The sequence below is a fragment of the Tamandua tetradactyla genome, chromosome 4 (assembly GCF_023851605.1).
Source record: "Tamandua tetradactyla isolate mTamTet1 chromosome 4, mTamTet1.pri, whole genome shotgun sequence".
Taxonomy (NCBI): domain Eukaryota; kingdom Metazoa; phylum Chordata; class Mammalia; order Pilosa; family Myrmecophagidae; genus Tamandua; species Tamandua tetradactyla.
In genome coordinates, this window is record NC_135330.1 from 133,576,310 (window position 1) to 133,592,154 (window position 15,845).

At 38.1% G+C, this 15,845-nt stretch overlaps 1 protein-coding gene across 1 annotated transcript in view; it reads right to left on the reverse strand.

Annotated features, from left to right (window-relative positions):
• Positions 1-13,334, reverse strand: part of LOC143681402 (protocadherin-9-like) — a 616,391-nt gene extending 603,057 nt beyond the window's left edge. Inside the window, exon 1 of the mRNA XM_077158401.1 lies at positions 13,114-13,334. The gene's annotated coding sequence lies outside the window, so the exon portion shown is untranslated. The remainder of the gene's footprint in view (positions 1-13,113) is intronic.
• Positions 13,335-15,845: the final 2,511 nt, after the last annotated feature.

A 15,845-nucleotide genomic window follows, 5' to 3' on the forward strand; every position in this document is an offset into this window, starting at 1 on the left:
CAACTTTTTAAAGACAGGAAACAATGGAAATGGGATTTGAACCTAGATTTCTTTGACTATATAAATACTAGAATTTCCCATTTGTATCCTGTCTGCTTTCCTACCATGCCCATATGCTGTGCTGTAAAAAAAAAAAAAAAGAAAAAAAAGCTTTTTGAAAGATGTTAATAGGTATGTGAAAGGCTAAAGAAGCATTCTTCATGCCTCCATGTTTAATTTTTATATAAGAACTATTATGGATTTCAGTGACTTTTTGTTGCCTGTCAAGTATGTGCATAACACCCCTCCTGAATTTGTAACCCCCTGTACACACAGATGTACACACACACACGCACACACACACAGGTCTACCTTTTATACTTTCCTTACTTGGCTCACTGCTGCTTACCTAGTAACTAGAAGACTAGGGAAAGAGGAGGAACTAAAAAATATTTTTGGGTGCAAAGAAGGAAGGTAAGGGAAGGTAAGATTGGTTCTATATAGAAGAACTGGGGGCATAAATGAAATCAGAAAGAAAGATAGATGTTAAAGATTGAGATGGTATAACCTAGGAATGCCTAGGGTGTATAATAATAGAGACTAAATGTACAAATTTTAAAAACGTTTTTGCATGAGGAAGAACAAAGGAATGTCATTACCGCAGGGTGCTGAAAATAGATGGTAATTAATATTTTAAAATGTCACCTTATGTGTGAGACTAAAATAAAAAATGTTTATTTGCTATAAAATTTATATTTTGACTAGTGTATTTCCTAATATAACTTACGTAGATAGTTTGATTGAATACCATAAGTACTTGGAATCTCAGGTAGGACATGAGATTTTGTTGGTTTGCCCAGAGTGATGCCCCAATGAATCCCAGAGTGATTCAATCAGAAAAAAAAAAAAAAAGAAGAAGAACTGGAGTTGAGTTAAAAGACAGTTCTCTAATATCTCTCTTCATGCACAGGAAGACTTGGGCTTAGAGGACGGGAATAACAAAATGACCATCCAGGTCTACAGCTGTTGGCCACTAGGTTCCTTGTTGCTTCACACCCAAATCTCTATCATCCTCTTCTGATTCATCTCTTGGAATGAAGATGAGATAAACTTTAATCTCCTGGTAAGTTCTGCTGCAAAGGTGGCCTTCTGCCATGCATGTGTGCCCAGGTCGCTCTCGGTTTGAATTTTTTAATGTTTATGTTGGTCACCCGAGGTGCATCTGGGTCTTCCCTAGGACATCTTCCTGAACCTGCTTCAAGATAAACCAACCTATCTTCCAGCGCATGCTATTTCATCTCACTTTATTTCTATATTTGACATCAACTTGGTCTAAAATAATCTTCCTCACCTTCATTCAAACTTCCAGACTCAAGTCAAATTAATCCCCACTCAATACCTTCACCAAGTCCCCTCATCAGAGCTAGTGACACCCTTTTTACACCTACCTCTAATAAATTTAGCAAATTGAGTTTTGATTATTTTAACATACCTAGCTACAGTGGCAGATATTGAAGATGTTGTATAACGAACACATGATAAAAGTAGGAGCCAAATATGAGGAAAGTACAAATTACTGATGTTGCTGATCTATTATTGTATATCGTTGACTTCAAGAAGGTGAAATATGACTCTAATTTATGTTCTGTAACAATTTTATTACTAGACCTAGACAAGTATCTATACAAATAAATTATGTTCATAGGTTTAATGCAGAAAAATAAGATTCTCTTTTTTTTTTTCTTTAGAGTTTTGACCTTCCCTCTTCAATTCTAGTTTTGATGAATAAAGCCTCCTTGTCTTTACCATACATCTAACATGACCATAACATTTGGGGAAGATTTAAGTATGCGTAACTCTTCATAAAACCACATCACCCTAGGTTTGAAAAATAAAAGAGCCAGGCAAATTAGAAAGGAAACTATAAGAACGTAAGAGGCAAGGCATTTAATAAAACCAATAAGCCTGTTTCTGATAAAATATTTTTACCTGCATTCGTTCTCTTAAGAACATTCCTTATTTTTGTTATATTACATTTTCCACTGAAGCTAATTAAAAAACACATACAAAGCCAGCATGATATCTGAGGACAGCTGCAGATCAAATTCTGTTGCATTCAACTTGCAAGTCTTTAAAATTAAAGACATGTCAAAAATTTGGGCTAATGTCACCTTGTCTATTCTCTCTGGCTACAACCTGCCAAGACAATACGTTCTAGAGAAGTTAGAGATAAATTTGAGCAACAGCCTCTGCAGACCTTGGTAGGAAGCAGTTGAAGAGATGATGACGCCATACAGAATAATTAATTGCAGGGGTATCTCATGCCCCTGCTGACCTATAATTGTAGGGAGGAGGTAGTTCTCATTTTTAAATTTATGAGTCTAAGATTTCAGTCCTAGCAGCCAATCTCTTAACATGTATACAGACATAGTTTTAAAATGTTACATTTCAATATACATGATAATGTAAAGAATTCCATTTTGCCAATTTGTTCTGAAACGTGGTAAAAGAAAAGAAAACAAAGTCAATTTAATCTGTCTCTGAGTAGGATTTTTAAATATTTTTAAGTAACATTCTTAAGTCAGTCTACTCTATGTTATATATTATGCTGGAGTGCTATGAAATATCTTTTTATAGATGCCACAGTGAAAGGAAATAAAGGTTAAATTATAGAAAAAATGTCATTTTATTTTGAAATATTTAAAATATATATAAGCTCTTTTCTCTTTCACTGCTTCATACTGTATTTTAAATATAAGTTCTTAACTATTTATGCATCTTTTAACATAGGAAATACAATTTCATGGACAAGAAATGCATCACTTATCAAGTCATTCTGTTCTACTGTAGGACAATTTTTATTGCTATGAAGATTTTCCTTTTAATGTGCTGGGCTTTTCTCCTACCTCCATGTACTGGCCTCATTGAAAACCATAGAATCTGCTTATTATCACTTCCTCAAGATGATTTAATATATGAAAATACATAGAAAGACATGCAGGGCCCCCCGCCCCCCTTCCCCTTAGTCTTTTTTTAACACGTAGCTTCCCTGGTTCTCGCATCTATTCGCTACATACAACATTGTCTAGATAGCCACTGTCCCGTTTCCCTCCTTTGTATTCACTCTATTCCAACTATGCATCCTTGGAAATGTGTGTCCTTGGAAAATGTGTGTCCAGAATTGAAGGTGAAATTATGATACGATCTGACTAGCCTAATATAAAGTCTTAATATAGATTGTGAATATTTCTTAATTTGGTCTGACTCTAAATCCAGTAGCAATCTAAACCTGCTGGATTATATGGGTTACTTACAATTTAATCCCCCACATTTTATCATTTTATTGACTGAAACCAAGTTAGAATGCATTTTGTAATTCTATTTCTCTTAAGTTCCAATTCATATGAGGAACATCACATATAAAACAATTTCTATCTTTGTTATCGCATTCACTTAGAGTTGTATTTTGTTTTGTTTTTTTTTAAATCCTGGTTCAGTCATCTTCCTTGAGGTTTTTATTTCATTCTACATACAGATATGATAAAAATATCTTCTAGGTCTTTATCAAAGTCCTAATAAAAATAAGACTATGCTAAACTAAAATCGGGGAAAGAAGGTGTTCGATAATTATATGCAGAACTCCCTTCTCTTTACATAGCTAACAAATATAATTATAATGCTACAATGTTGTGAAAAGTAAATGAGATATTTACTAAGGCAATGTTTAGCTTAGAATAGGTGCTCAGTAAAATATACATGGCATGATTCTCTAGGTTAAAACATTAAATTAAGCCTCTTTAACTAGATAAGACTAATTTAACTAGGCATCAGGCAGCTTGAAGGCTTCTAAAAGTATTAAATCCTCTATAAAACTGCTGAAATACTTCAAACCTTTTAAAACCCATTGAATTACTTTTTTTTTTCCCAATAGAATATTAGAGATGAGGTGGAAAGTAATTGATGGCATGTGTAAACATGTACACATGTGTTTATATGTAGTTGTGTAGGTGTGAGAGAGAAAAAAAGGAGACAGTGAGAATCTATCATAATTCTGGTATCTTTCAGAAAATTGGTGTTTCATAAATACATGAAATGAAAAAATAAGCTTCAAGCCACTAACAGCCATCTACTGTACCACCTACAGGGGCAGTATCAACATCTCCCCTAAAGGAGCTAGACTTGATTATAAAATTCTTTCAAAGTTGATGCCAGCGGCATTCAAACAGCAAGATGACTTTGATAATTCAAGTAGCATAATTCAAACACATGGCTTATGAATGAAAGATTACAATATCACAACCTACTGTGTAAAAATCTGGTTACAGAGCTCTGTGTGCGTGAAAAATTAATTTCAAATTAGATATAGATCCACATGCATCTTCTAACAAATTATTTGGAATATCCAAGCATATGTTACCCTTGTCTCCCTATGTGCAGCAGTAGGAAAACACACACCCTGCTGTTTAGTAAACATCAACATATTTGGATCCTCACTGAGTGCATATGACGGCAGATACAGAGAGCACAGGAGTAAGAAGATGCTTAAATGTTTTTCTACTTTTCTGCATGAGAGAGTTTGGGCAGTTTGCATTCCAATATCTATTTCAGTGAAAGGAATTACACTATATACTTTTAAATGTCAACCATATATCCAGAGAAAGTTCCCACGTACCATAAGAATCATGTTTCAGCCTATATTTTCTAGATAAGACCATATGTTTGCTAACCTGATTCTAAAAACTGTCTCTAATTAATTAACATCTTAGTACTAATAATGCATAGCTACTTACAACATTCTCAGGGGCCACTGAGCACATTATAGATTATTTATAGATTATTATAGAGAAAATATACTTTCATAGTGCCTAAATATTATAAATATATGCAGTACGCCAGGTGCTGAAATCCTACCTTTCTCTTGAGGAACAGCCAATTCCAATCTTGGCCAATTTGTTATAAAAGATTGAGTTAGACTTAAAATTCAGAATTTGCCAATTAGAAAAACAGTTCATCCAGGCATTAAAAATTCCATTGTAAATTTTGCTTTCTTGTTTTGACACCTCATAAACGATAATGAATTGATTAATGTCTAGTGTGAATTGCCATAGTATTTGGTAGTGATGAAGTTATTCACTAAAAATTTGCCAGGATTTACTTAAACCAATGACCAAAACTGATTAAACTTTCTACTTTGAATCAAAGTAAATACTGCACAGCAAGAATCAGAGTGTGTGGAAATTAAAAAAAAAAAAAATCACTCAGTTATTGTACATGTCATGACTACAGATAAGATATTCAGTTATTGCTGATTAAGAATGAAAACTGTGCATAACAAATAATTTTTGCCTTAAAAAGCATGAAGTTAAAAAAATGCATCAAGTTTTGTATTGTTCATTTATGTCTAATTTCTTCTTTCTGAATTAAAATGCATTCTCCTCTTATTTAGCATGTCAACAAAGAAACTAATAAATCTAATTTTTAAAACAGTGAATGAGGAGAAATTTTAATTGAACCACTGTTGCGGGTTTTTTTGTTTGTTTGGTTGTTTTTTTTTACATGGGAAGACACCAGGAATCGAACCCGGGTCTCTGGCATAACCAGTGTTTGATATAACTGGAATTTTATTTTTGTTTTGGAAAATGGATATCTTGAACAATTGTAGTCTAGTAAAGTGGCTGTATCCTTATTAGTAGCCAAACTAAAACCGAATAATGAAAAGAGGCATTATGATATTAGAGAAATCAGTTTATCAATCAGGGGGAAATAAGTCTAAAGAGCAAAATGTAGAAATAACCAGATAAAACAAGACTTTAAAGTAAAAGAAAAATTTATTATCTTTGGAAATACAATTTTTATTAAGATGGTGATATTTTCTGATTTCCAAAAGTTTTATTACTTGGAATTTTCCAATTCTAGCAAGCTGTCACTGGTCAGATATTGCAGTCCTCCCTTCCAGGACCTGATACTCTAAATATGAGAATATCTACTTTACAAATTTAATTGGTAATAATAAATAAGAAAAACTATATGAAAGCTCCTAACAATGCTTGATTTCCAATTATTTCTAGCTAAATTTAAAATTAGGACATCAGCTGAAAGGCAGAAAAGTCAGCTAGATTTCTATTTAAAATAATCAACATCAGACCTGTGTACGCTATAAGCAAATAATAATACTAGGACTGACAGAAAGCAAGATATAAAGAACCATAAATGCGAGTACCATTGGATTATTTTTTTCTCCTAGTAGCTTTTGCCTTGCACCTAAACCTCAGCTAGGCTCCCAGAGTGGTTTTAAACTCAGAAAGAATCCCCTGTCAAAATTGGTCAAACTACCAGAGAAAATGAGCTCAAATAAGTCTTGGAGTCACAGCTCCAATTAACAGACTTTTAAGGGTTTCCTCAGGGAAAATATACCTGCATTCTGCCTATTCCATACTTCAGAGATTTGTGAAAGCAATCAGACCATTTTTAGTGAGGTTTCTCCCTCTAGGCAACTTACTGTTAGTTTTATGTTTGAACTAACACCTAGTCACAAAACAACATCTTCATTGGACTGCACCTTTCAAGTACAAGATGTTTGATGTTCATAAAGGAAAAAAGATTATTCTTCAATTCCCTAGAACCCGCATCTTTTTCTGGTAGGGGCTCCTCCTATGAATTAAAATACTTTTCCCGGAACTGTATTCTTCTAAAATTAGTAAAGGAAAGGGGACACTTCCATTCTTCAAGGACTCCCACCAGTTCTTTCGCCTTAATTGGTGCTTAAATTAACTTTTAACTTGCTAAACACAGATCAAAAATTAAAATGGACAGACTTTTAATCTAATTTTTACTTTGATCAGCATTTCACACTAGTCTTTAATCTAAAAGATTTTAAAATAACTTCAGAAATATTTTAATACATAATGAAAGATACAAGAATAAGGATTGATTTCAAAGAGGTGAGTACAAAATGTACGAGGGAAAAAAAAAGTGAGATCTGTAAAGGCAATCTTAAATTCACAAAGGGGCTAAAGGTAAGAACAGTAGCATTAATTAAAAAAAAAAAGAAAGAAAACCTTTTTATAATGGGTCTTGAAAGGCTAATTTCTTCTATATGGATTACGATGTTAGGCAGCATGGTGGAGAGACAAAATAAACAACAAGATTTTAACATCTTTGGACCTAAAAGTAGCATGAGGAATGCTTGGTAAATTATATATTTTAGAACATAAAACAAAATAAACAAGTTTAAGAGGAAAACCTATTTGTAAACAGAAAGATATTTGCAAAGAAAGGATTACCAAAAATTTGGGATTATAGAAGAATCTTGGTCATTCCAGGAACAAAACTGGAAGCATAGCTGCAGTGTTGTTCTATTTTCAGTGTATCATGTGGAAATAAGATAATTAAATAAAGGATTCCTTGTATGTGTGTGGATATCCAAAGATCATGATTCCCTGTTATTGGGCATAGCAAGCAGAAGGCATCACTATAGAAATAGAAAGGCTATTATTTGTGAAAAGCCATGCACCTAAGTGTTTTGAAAATACATATTTAGACAATTTCCCATGAGCTAATTTAAAAAGAATACAGAGCAGTGACTTATTCTCAAATCAAAAGACATATATATATATATTTAATGCAAAATTATTAATTATGCTTCTGCTAATTAGAATTGTATCAGGTTGAATAGCAAGAATTCCCACCATTCAACTTACTACTGGAGGACTCCTCCAGGGTGAAGGAGGAGAAATCTTGAGCTACTTTTACAGCTGCTTTGACAACAGTCATAGACAAACCTCCACTCTAAAATGTATTCTTATATTGAAAAAGAGTTGAATAAAAAACAATATGCCTGGAAACGAGGGAGCCCAACAGAAGGAAGACACTTGTTTTCCTTGCAGCCCCACTGGTTTACCACCAATTGTCACTCATTTATTTTCCTTCACATCACACACATATACACACTCCCCTGGAGATGACACAGTAGCATGAGAAAGAGAACTATTACACTTACAAATACGAAATGGCAATTTAGGATTAATTATGAGTGAATAGCATGAATATTTAAGAAGTCCATTTTCCCACTTGTTTCATTTTTAAAATAGCCTAATGTAAAAAGTATCTGAAAAAGATGGTTCTACTCCTTTTACTGGACCTAGAGATAGGAAGGAAACATGAAAGGAAATCACAAAAAGGCATTTGTGAGACAACATGTTAAACATCTAATTGAATAACAAATTATTCTGATCAGATTTGCAATAGGTTCCACATTTTACTAATAAAATTAAAAGGCAGAACAGGAAATGAAATAGGACATCTTTTAGAGCTTACAGACACATTTAGATAATGTAAGTGGCTTGGCTTCAAGACAAAAAATAAAATAAAATGAACTTTAGTACAAATGAATGCAAACAAATCCTGGAACCAAAGGACAAACAGAAGGAATATGAACAAATCTGAAAAATGCTCCAGGATACAGGACGAGAAAGGAGATGTTATTGAAGGAAACATAGCTGCAAAACACTCAGCTCAATGCATAACTGCAGTGAATAGAACAAACAAGAAATGGGCTATATAGTGCTATTGAAGTACGAGAAAGTCAATCAAAGAAAGAACACTAATGACAAAACACTGGTTGGAGTCACAGTACTTACTATACGTCTAGTACTTTTGTTAGGAAGCTATGGGGAGGGCATTATCTTAATGTCCATGAAGCACCAAACACAGCTGCCTAGAAAAGCCCCTGGGAGCAATCATCCCATGAAGTTCAAACATCAGACCTTATCGCTTGTGACAGCAACAACTTGAAATAGAGGAGAATTGACAAGAGATGAGCCATGCCCCTTTCAAACGGAATGATCCACTTTCAGTAATTGAAAACTGGCAATTATGAGCAGAAAGATTTCAAAATCCATCGGGCTTTAGAAAAATAGTACGTAAACAAATAATTATGCTGCTGAATAGGAAAGTAACATGAACTTAAAAGTAGAACATCTAGCTTTATTCAGGTCTCCTTTCCACACTCTATTGTACCTAATAGTTCATAGTCCTGATATGAATAATCCTCAATTGTCTCAAACTATCTTAATGTCTGACTGCCTTTCAGATCTACACAAGGAAAAAAAGAGAAAAGAATCCACACCTGCAGCAGGAGGATAATTAAGTCCCAGGGTACTTAATTGACATAATACATATACGCTATGTAATGGGAAGTATGGTCATACAACATAGTTGTTTCTTCACTTGTCATAATTATTCAATACATTTATCATTTTAATGCATTGCTTATTATTTATAAATTCCCGATAACAGAGAGAGTGAGAGGTTGAGGCAAAAAGTGTGAAATCTGGAGCCTGACCTCTGGTTTCAAGTTGCAACTGCTGACCTTGGGCCAATCATTAAACCTTTCTATACCATAGTCACCACCTCGGTAAAAAAAAAAAAAAAACAAGGTTTAAATGAGATGACACATGTAAAGATAATATATGTGAAGGCCATTTACATGTAAGTGGATACATTATCTATTAAATTCAGATTATCTGAGCTACCGGTAGAATATGGTAATTTTTTATTTTGATTTGTGATTTAGGGAAGTTTTTTTATATTAGTTAAGAGAAATATAAAAATATGTGATTCTGAAACATGCTATTTGAGGATATTTCATAAAACAAAATAACAATAAACATCAAAATTGGGTTTGGTACATTCATAGAGAAATGAAAGTTTTCTAGAATTTTAGTCCCCAAATTCTAGAATTCTTCTAATGCCTTTTATAAATATTTAAGTTGAGTATGTTCCCGAATTCATAATCATAGAAATGGGGTAAGAGAAGCAAAATAACCACCTATGTAGATTATAGGTGGTAAAATTCTCCCAACACTATGGACAGGAAGTGCTAGATAACTGTATAGGTTTAACTAAGATAACGCTAAGCAGTACTTTAAAAATACATGGCCATGGGTGCACCAGTGGTTCAGTGGTTGAATGCTTGCCTTCCGTGTGGGAGACCTGGGTTTGAGTCTTGGTCCAGCAACCCCCCCCCCAAAAAAAGTACATGGCCAGTTCTAAATTCAACAGACATGGTATTTTATGTACAAACTTAAATTCAATAGACATAGTATTTTATGTATAAGCTATTAAATTTGTATGTAGTCCAACCTACTCTTGAAACATTTACACTTGTCTAAACATAACTCAGTTCTGTATTGACTACTCAGGCTAGATAGCCGAATCTCCAAATTAAAAAACAAATGGTTTTCTATCTCAATGGAGCATTGGTTTCCCAGAAATTCTCCTGGGGGCAATCTAATCATGTCTGAAACTAACACATCTCATATGCCACAGAAAACTCTGGCCAATATTTTTAAAATTCTAAAAATATTCCCCTCTTCTCTAAATTGTAACTTTTGGTTGTCATAACATGCCTTATATTTCTTTTATGTACTTCTACTCCACAAACTGAATATTTATTTCAGTCACATCGGAATCCTGCCTATTTCACTCAAATGTCAGGCAAATGCCACAAGAAAAACTTTGTATCACAGATGTGCTCATGTTTTCTCCTACCAGATGAACTCAACTCTTCCACTCTACCTTTCCAAATTCTCCTCATGTGTTAAGAACTTGCAGTATTCTCATTTCCTTTCAGAAGGATTGGCAACCTGAATTTCTCTTTCTATAATCCAAATGGTTGCATTTACATTTTAATTCCATGCAATAAAGGGTGAAATTGCCCTAAAAAATGGTAGGCATGTAGATACAGCTTTGCCCAATCAGACTTGAAATTCATAAATATGTGCTCAAAAAAAAAAAAATATCCTCAGAACAGACCCCAAATATTTTGGAGTACAATAGATACTCAATGGTAGTAAATTCACTGGTTTAAAAATGAGGTACCAACAAGTGCTGTTTTACCATGACATCATTTAATGGGAAAGTATATATACTTTTTCACACACAACACACACACACATTGTTTTCAACAAAATATCTCAAATACTTCAGTGCATAAGTTCTTCTTGCCCATGCTGTCTTCACTGAAGATGAATAACACTGACTTCCTGAAGTCCTCAGAGTCTCAGGGTTTATTCCTTCTTATGACGACATCTGAGTCCAAAAAGTTAGAATGGCTTCACGCTACCTAGAGACTGAAGTTTAAACTCCTTATCATGACCTTCCAGGTTCTTCTATATCAGAGGGATGCTTAAACCATTTTGTTCATCTTTACTTTTCAACATATACTTAGTTGAGACAGGATTCCTTACCACTCCCTGAAGCATGGGATAGAAACTTGGTTCATGGTGTTCCCACAGTTAGAAAGCCCTTTATTTCCCCTACATCATCTCTAAGTCTCTAATCAAAAGCCATTTGCTTTATGAATCTTCAGCTACAACAAAGATCAAAAATACTCCTAGAATTTTTTTTACAACTTGAACACCTCTGTGATTCTACATCTATTTTGCAGAATTTGTTGGATTTTTTTTTTGTATGTTGTTCTCTCCTTACTCAATTGTAAGCCACTTGAAATTTAGTCTGTGTTTTACTCATCTTTTAATTATGATCATGGTACTGTAGGTATATTGCCAAGCTTATGATCAGTGTGTGGGGGTGTATTTTGTTCGAAAGCATTTGTCCCAGTTTCAGGCATCCAATGAATCTTGAATATCTTCATCTCCTTCTGACAAAACAGGCACATGTTGTTTGCTGAGGAAGTCTAACTCACCCTTTCAAGTTGTGTTCCATGGTACAATAGTCCCATTAGATGCTTCCTGAAATAATTGTTTGATGAATATATATGTCTAAAAACATATTAGCTTATTAAATGGCAAAGAAGCCATCCAGGAATGAAGGCTGTTTCTTTTGTAATACCAGGTGCTTTGTTTTGCAATTGTTTTTCCCTCAGAACCAACATGCAACATGTTTTGGTAACTACTAGTCCAACCTCTGCCAATATCCAGCTCTGTCTGAAAGGTAACCACATGCTGACCTCTTAATGCTTCCTTTTTCAAGTTGCTCCTTTTGCCTTGAGAGTATCTGATTCTAATTCCCCCTTTACTGAATTCCTTAAGTCTTTCCTCATGATAGAGCACAAATGTCATTGTTCTGGTTTTACTGACTTGGCCTGTATCTGAATCTAATTGTTCCTTTGTTCGTGTTTACACAGCACTTAAAATATAGTAGGCATGACATCATCATCATTTGTTTCATGCTTGTCTTTAATACTTAATTTGCGTGCATGTAGCATCCTATACAAACCAGCAAAGTATTTGCAGTATTGAGGGAACCCTGTGAATTAGACTATTTTCTGTGGTGTGTGTTGGGAGAGCAGATTGGTAGTAGCTATGTTCACTGGGAAGAGAAGAAAGTCAAAGGAAAGAGAGCATGAAGGAAAAGTCCCCCAAACCTAGACTGTCCTTTCCTCATTATATCATTGATTCCTGCTGTGCTCATGCTTAGAAAGCCCTTTATTTTCCTCTACATCATCTCTATGTCTCTATTCAAGTACCATCTGCTTTAAGAATCTTCAGCTACAACAAAGATTGAAAATATTCCCAGATTATTTATTTTACAACTTGAACACCTCTGATTTTACATCTATTATGTATTTACATTCCTCTTTTTTTTTCAGTACTTGAGGTCACACCTTACGGATGGTTGACCAAACCATCTACAAAATAAATGTTTTCATACACAGTCAAGTATACAATGCTTATATGTCATCAAATGTGAAGGATGTCTTTGAAGATGGAAAAAAGAAAATAAAGGATTTATGCCACATCCATATAATTAATAAGAAAATATTTAACCTTCTCTATTTCTTCTTCTTTCACATCTCCCAAAACAATGCTGTCTGAAAGGGAAAATTCCTTTATGATAAGTTTTGTGGATTACAAAAAAAAAATTGATCACATATTCTTTCCCTCAAAAACACTATTTTAAAAACATTGATACTCTTGTACTCTACTGCTGCCTCTCTCAAATCTTTAGTATCGGGATATTAATTCTGGTTTACAAATTCAGATTAGAAATAAAAACTGATTAAATTCTAGAGCCTGGCTGAGCTCCTCTTTTGGGCATTGCCATTTGTGTGACCCAAGAAGAGGTGTTTTCACCGAAGAGGTCCAAGGAAGTGAATAAATCCATCTGTACCTGGAAAGGATGCTGTGTGCAGTGCAGGATCTGGGCAGGTCAAGGGATGGCATGTCCTCCGCAGAACCTTTTGCAGCCCCATTGGGCCTTAACTGTTGCCCTTTAGCATCTTTTCTCCCACACCTTCTCTCGCACCCGTCCCTGTCCATCACGCACCCTCCTGCTGTCAAGTGCCCTCCCCCTGCCAGGCGTCCTACTCACCATGTCACCTGCCCTGCCCATGTCACGTGCACCCTCCCATTGTTACGTGTCCCGGTGATGCTGCTGTCACACGGCTCTGGCTGAACGGTGCCATTTGGGTCTTTGCCTTGGAGGAGTTGGACGCTAGGCAACCGCTCTTGTGGTTCATACTCCACTCCCTCGATCGAAATTGCCCTTCATGGGGAATACACTGACCAAGCTATTACGCCCCCTGGCATGCAGCCGCTGCCCTGGGCCCAGCGGTTGCCCACCTGTTCATCCCTCCCGTTGTGTTCCGCTGGTGGTAGGTCGGGAGCATCCTCCTGCCCCTGCGCCTCTCTCCAGCCCTGTGCGCAGGCTCTTCAACCAGGGTCGCCGCAACTCAGTCTGGGTTTGACATCGCCCCGAAGACGAACTATCCCATCCAGCTGAGCCAATGCTCTTCTCTCGGGGTACATCCGTCTGTGTTCAGAGAGAATCCTCGGAAGAAGTCGCGCTTGTCTCCTCGAAATTCCAAGATGTCCGGCCCCTCTTCTGGGACAGTGAGGATTCCTCGTCCAGGGCACAGATGGACTTTCGTGTTTGCCACCTGCACAGGCTGACGTCCCCTGTAGGCCAGTGCCATCCTGCCACCTCCTGCATCCCTGCCTAAAGGAGGACGAACTGAGGAGCCCAGGAGACAGCAGCGAAGGGTTGGCCATGGAGGAGGAGGATCACACAGAAACCAGAGAGCAGGAAGGGCAGAGAAGGGCACCCCAGAGCAGTGAGGATATACCCTCCACATCCACGCCACTGGAGATGGACAGAATGGTCCCTTCCTTCCAGTGCAGCTCTGATCCTCTTAAGGAAAGGTCTCTCGGAAGATGTGATCCAGGTGCAGCAGGGCTCCCTGGCCCAGTCTCACCCCATCCCCTGCTTCCGAAGGGGCTACACCATCAGCTGGATGAAGGCCATCAGCTCAGCTCTCCAGGTTCACAGCCAGGGAAGGAGACATCGGCAGAAAATCCTGCAGCTATTTCATCAAGCAGCACTCTTCCTCCTCCCACACCTGCCAGATGCAGACGCTCTAAAAGGAAGCTGGTGATGCCACTGCCACTGCTGTGGGGTGGAGGTGAACTGCCCCCACCTCAGAAGCTTCCTCGGCTAACCAGCCCCGAAGATACAGACTTGAAGAAGAAGACTGAGCCAAAACAGGACAATACCATCTTGGAGGAGGATGAAATTGAGGGCACGACAGAAGGCAGTGTTGCTGAGCCTGCCCCTTCTTTCTCTCTGCCTGCTGCGCAGAATGCAGGGACCTTGACCCAAGCCACGGTCACCCTGCCGATTCCGGCCAGTTCCTCCACAGCAGTAGCTGATTCGAGTGACCCCCCATGCCAGGTCCCCAACCCTGTCTAGCCCTGTACCTCCCCCTACACCAACTAGTCCTGACCAAATACCACTTCCTACCTCGCCTCTGGCTGCTCCCACACAATCCCTGTCTCCCGTTAGATTCAATCCCCTCCCTCAGGTTCCCCTTCCTGAGAACAGTGGCCCTCCACCCTCACTTGCAGTTCCGACGCCTTTGACGTCTCACCTCCCTACACCTCCTAGCCCCTTAACCCTGTTCTCCAATTACACCATCCTCAGAATCAGTCACCCGCCCCTATGTGCGTAGACCCCGTTCCTTTAATCTTACCACCCTCAGAATCAGTCACCCACCCCTATGTGTGTAGACCCGTGCCTTTCATCTTACCACCCTCAGAAATCAGTCACCCACCCCGATGTGTGTAGACCCCATGCCTTTCATCTTACTGACCCCACCCACAGTCCCTGGCACCAGCACCTCTGGCTTCACCAGCCAGCCCCTCCTTGCTCCCATGGCCTCTTCCACCACCACCACGGCCAGCCCATTTCCACACCGGGCCTCCAAGCCTGCCTCAGATTCGGGGGAAACGGCTATGGACACCAGTCCCCCTTCCCTGGCTGTCATTTTCAGGTCTCCCCCAGGCCCCATTGGGAATTCCCTCCAATTTCCCCATGCCCATCAGAGTATGAAATGGACCCCCTCTGCAAAGGCGCCTGGCTCCATTGGCCCACATGCATCTAAGGGCAGTGCACCCACCTCAATCTTCACCCCTCCTTTTGGCTCAGGAATCACGCCTCAGCCCATCTTTGGGGCCCCTCCAGGACAGCTGCTGAGAGCCACTTTTGGCAGTCCTCCTGTCTTTGCTGGCTTCCCCATCACTGCATCTCTGGCCACCTTCCATCCAGCCGGCAGCATTTTGGCACACCCAGCGTCCAAGGCTGCATCTGATCCTGAGCCTATGGACACTCCCTTTGCAGGCTGTCATCCATCACCAGTCTCCTCCTGTCTCCTGGAAGAACATCTTGCCACTTCTCAATGCCCTTCCTACTTCTACAAACACACGGCGGAATGTCAGCACTGCCTGAAGCCAAGTCTGTACTGGCTTGACGTCACAGCCAGCCAGGACCCCAGCTGCAACTTACACCTTACCGTTTGCCCCAGGAGCTGCTCCTCAGCCCACGTTTGGGGTCTCCATCGGGCAGCA